This window comes from Leuciscus leuciscus (assembly GCF_965113295.1).
Source record: "Leuciscus leuciscus genome assembly, chromosome: 1".
NCBI classification, from domain to species: Eukaryota; Metazoa; Chordata; class Actinopteri; order Cypriniformes; family Leuciscidae; genus Leuciscus; species Leuciscus leuciscus.
In genome coordinates, this window is record NC_138725.1 from 68,878,622 (window position 1) to 68,883,779 (window position 5,158).

Here is a 5,158-nt window from a genome sequence, read left to right on the forward strand (position 1 = left end):
CGTGATGTTGTAATAGCGTCTATCATTTAAACTTATGTCATTAAAGTTGGCAAGTCCAATTCATTTCCATGAATAAGTTCAAAGTGTCCATTTAAAATAACTGATTCAAACTCTGATTCAATTATTCACTCGCATACCAACCCAAAAATGTTTGCTGAAGCATGTAGTATCATATACTGTACTGGAATGTTTTAATAAAAATATACATTACCATTCAGGAAGATTTAAAAAAAGAGGAAATTAATAGTTTTATTCAGCAAGGCTGCATTCAATTATTCAAAAGTGACAGTAAAGGCATTTATAGTGTTACAAAATATTTCTATTTATAATAAATATAAGAAGGATCATGTGACACAGAAGACTGGAGTAATGATGCCGAAAATGCACTTTGATCACAGTAATAAATTACATTTTACAATATATTAAAACAGAAAAGTTCATTTAAATTGTAATAATATTTTGCAATATTACTATTTTACTGTGTTTTTAATCAAATAAATGCAGCTTTAGTGAACATGAGACTTCTTTCAAAAACATTGAAACAATCTTACCGACCCCAAACTTTTGAACAGTATAATGATGTTTATTACTCTGTACTATTATATTGGTGCATATAAGTGAAAATGATCATTCTTGTTCTTGCATTAACATTTTGAATCTACTTGTTTGAAGATTGATAAAAAAAAAAGAAAAAAAGAATATATATATATATGTAGAAATTGTGTTTTTGTCAAACAGCGACCCCCTAGAGTCGTTGTGGAATACTTGCACTGTCGTAAATATATTATATTATAATGTTTTTACATGATTGCAACTAAATCACAAGTAAATAGTCTATAGTCTAGGCCTACTGTATAATTTAATTTGTGTTGTTTTTATTGGAATGTAAACATTACAAAATGCCAGATAACATCAATTAAGTTAAATGTACGTCGCATTATTTCATGACATTGGCCGTTATGATGTCATTAGACATGATTATTGCAATTTATCATAATAGTTTGCAAATTGTGCTCGTTTACACTATTTACAACCTCTACGTTAGGCTTATTTATGATAATTATGTGAGATATTGAAAGCTGTTCTCATGATAATCGCAGGAATCAACGTCAACAGCGTCGTCTGAAATCCCTCAGGACTACGTGATAAATACACCTCACAACACCTGAGTTCAGCTGGCAAACTAATTCGTGAGGCATAGCTATCTGATTTATCAAAACGATTCCATTTACACCTGGTCACATAAATGTATTTTTGCAAAACGGATTTAAATTCGATCTTCAATTCTCGCGCTATATGCAGATTTAATGGAGTGCACGTCACCGAAAGCAACAGATATGAGCTGCATTTTATAGATCATCAGCTAAAATTTCAAAATCAAAGACCGCAATAAGAGAGAGCAGTAACAGCCCTGGTAAGATCATTTCGTTTCTTTACTTTTAATGATGAAGATTGTGTGTTAAGCGTCTACGACTTACTTTCACTTTGATTTGCGATAGTTTGCACGTTGGCTTGATGCAGTTGCTCATCTGCGGTGATGCGTGTTCCAGCGCGTCGTCATATCTGGATATAACATATAGCCTATAACACGCTCTCACACGTTTTTTTTTTTTTTTTTTTGCATTTTTGGGAGGAGTACAATTTACATATGTGGTTTCAACAACCATATGCATTTACACTTGTCCAGTTTCGTCTGGAATGCGTCTCACATCTCCTCCTGAAGTGGTTTGAGGGATCGGATTCAAATCCGTCTCAAATGCGTTTCGGAGGGCATTTAAACCTGGACTTTTCACGATCGGATAGCTATCCGATCTGAGAAAATGCATGAAGTGGCCAGGTGTAAACAACCCCCATGACAAAAACATACGCACGAAAGCCGAAAACAAACGCTGGTTGGCCTCTCACGTCCAAATTTGACGAAGTGGTGGGGGAAGTGACGTATGCCGTAAAGCAGTCGAATTTTGTAGTTCTTTTTGTGCTCTGGTTACTACCCGAACCCCGAAGTTACATAGTACCAGTAAAAGCGATACAGACCCTGTCAGGCTATGGCAGACGTGTCATTCAACCTATTGTAAGTTGATGTACCATCACAAGGATCTTGGAAATATATTATGAAGGTTGAAAAGTTACATAGTGTCGCTTTAAGAAATTTCAGGAAAATGACACAAATATCAAGATAAATACCGGACAGTGTCATATTTCCTTTGACACACAGCAACTGAGATGCAGATCAATAAATTAGTTGCCCAATTAAGTCCATTAGTCCTCCATGGTCACATGCTGTGGGTCAGAAGCAAAGGGTTTTCATAAAATCACTATAATGGTGTACTTGGCACAACTCCAGACCACCAGAACAGATCTGCTAATGTGGGTCAGTTAATAACATTCAACAAAAAACTCTGAAAATACTAATCTGGACTCAAACATGAAGATACGACTCTCTCTGGATGCCCTCCTTAAAAATGGGTAACGGATCTATACCGATTAAATATCCAGATTCACTGACATGCAATATTAGACACATTGCACAATGAGCACTGCAATCACACAAGTAAACTAGACACATAGTAGGCCTATGCTGGACATTTTACATAGTAGGCTGGCTACCTACAAGCAAACAAACAGCATATGGGCTGAAGTTCATAGGCTACTCTCACAATATAGTGAGCTGGTTACCTAGACCACATGTAGGCTGCCTACTATGTAGGTTTTAAGTCCAAAATAGCTGACAAACTGGTAGCCAGTATTTAAATTTTTGCAGGCCAACGACGAGCCCTGACAGCAGTCGGTACGGACCGGCATGTTTGATCGCTTCCATTTGTGTATATACACACACACACACACACACACACACACACAATGAAAAAAAAATTTAACAAATTTCATAAACATATTTGGCAGAAAGGATTGATAACATGTAATGACTTGTAAATGTGTATGTATATATATTCTAATATTTATAAACTTTATTTACAAATTATATATAACTGCCCACACCCCATTTGAGAAATGCCCTTTTATGTAATAATACAGCTCTCTCTCTCGGTGCATGCTGGGAGTTTGGGGAATGTGAGCGTCTCACAGGTGAGAGGAGCGTTTCTGGGGATAGTTTTTCTTTACTATTCTTGTTTTCTTTATCTTTTTTCATTTTTTTGTTGCTGTTGTTGAATTATAGGTTTATTTCGAATTTTTTAGAATTGAGGAAAAATAGTCGCCAGGTAAAAGGTTTTTCCTCGTGGCGGAGGGCTGAGATGGAGGTCTCATCTGTGTCGCTCCGCCATGGAGTCAGGTGTATATGCCTGACGCTAGTGTGACAGTCGAGAACGTGCTTGTGGCAGGGGCGTGTCTAGAGCATTTTCAGTGGGGGGGGGGGGGGCCATGCTGGGGCACTGCCTCCAAACGGGGTGGCCGCCAGTGACCCAAAAAAAAAAGAGCTAAATTCTACAGTATATTACGTAAATCCTATTGATTTTTTAAATTTTTTTTTTAACTTGAATAAAGTTACTTGTAAACAAATGTAGTAATAAAGCACATTTTGATTCATTTAGTTTTTTGTCATCCCTGTATATATCCATTAAGTTAAATTTGAGAGCCAGTGTTTATTATTTTTTGTGTTTTCATAAAACTAACAAGTTTATAAAATATATATATTTTTTTAATAATGAGCAATTTTAAAATCCCAGAAGCAGAAACGATGTCAATTATTTTCTTTTAATAAGTAGTGTGGCCATTACAATATACAGTAGTTTTATTCACAATCTCTTTCAAATAATAATAAATAAATAGACAAAAAAATAAGTAATACAAAAAACATTTTACTAACATTGTCACTAACAAGTTTAGTGACAACATGTTACAATGTTTACATGGTGGAATTTCTGGTAAGCTACGCTTTTTTATTATTTCAATTCAATTCAGTTATTGCGATTTGATTTAATATTGACTCATTTGGATAAATATTAGGTAGGCTATACAAGATAGGCGTTATTTTTCCTCAAGAAAAAAACAACTCACCTAATGCTGTAAACATACTGCCCTATCAGCTGGTAGTAGGCTATTATTTAAGGTTAAAAATAACTCAAATTAAATATAATGCGTTTTTTTATTATTATTATAATAACAACTTTATTTAATGATATAAGTAAAAATATAATAAATATGTAATATAGAACACATATTTAGCTAAATACTCTCTATAGCTATTTTTTTTTCTTGCCAACTATGTGCTATAGCCTATATTATGTTCATTAAATGGCTTTCCTGAGGTAAATGTGACAATTGTTCTGCTATGTTATTGACCTCTTCACGCTGATGAAAAACACAGATTTTTCTATATTATGTATGAGGAATATACATTTCGGTAAGTTGTACTGTATCTTTCAGTGTTCATTCAAGTTTTTTTACTATTAGCTATTACTATCTGTCACGTAACATTTACAAGCGCCAAAACGGTATTTATTGTTTGAATTTCGTAATAAAATTGACAGAATCTGAGAGCTGAGATTTTTGTATATCATAAGTAACCTGTTCTGTCTAGTGTGTCGGTCTCCGTGTCCTCTTTGCTTTGCGATTTTTCTGTGCGTGAGAAAATGGTTGTGTGGCGTGAGAGAGTATGAAAATTGCGTGTCTCACGGTGAATGCGTGAGAGTTGGCAGCAGCACTGTAAAAACAGTAGCAGAAATAGAGGAAAACAGTTGAAAAAGGCAGACCTCAACTAAAACAGCTGGAACTAAAACTTCTGTTTCGGTGGTGACTGGCAGCTCTTTGTTTGGTGTCTTGACTTCCCACTCTTGATTGATAAAGTAAAAGTCCAAGTCTGCGACGACCGTTGTTTATCTGGCGCTGCACTTCTTTGAAGCAAACTTCAGTAGAGTCTATAAAACTGATTGGTCGTAAAATGAACCAATCACAAGACATCTTATAGGGGGGCCACCTGGGGTGGAAGCCTTAAAACATGTGCTGTCATTTAGGCGGCAGCTGTTTATGGTTTTAGAATCGCCGGCGTTAGATATCTCGTTTCGGGTTAGACATGAAGACAAATCATGATCTATGCGAACACCAATCATTTGAAATGCTTCAAGTGTGGTAATATCGGACATAAAAAAATGGAATGCCCGCAGAAAACACAAGTTGAAGACGATATCAACAAAACACATGA

The 5,158-nt window shown here is 35.4% G+C and overlaps 1 long non-coding RNA gene across 1 annotated transcript; it reads left to right on the forward strand.

Moving 5' to 3' along the window:
- The first annotated feature begins 789 nt into the window (after positions 1-789).
- LOC309512703 lies at positions 790-2,145 on the forward strand. The gene is made up of 2 exons (XR_014211149.1): positions 790-1,963; positions 2,043-2,145. It is a non-coding gene; the product is annotated as an uncharacterized lncRNA (long non-coding RNA).
- Positions 2,146-5,158: the final 3,013 nt, after the last annotated feature.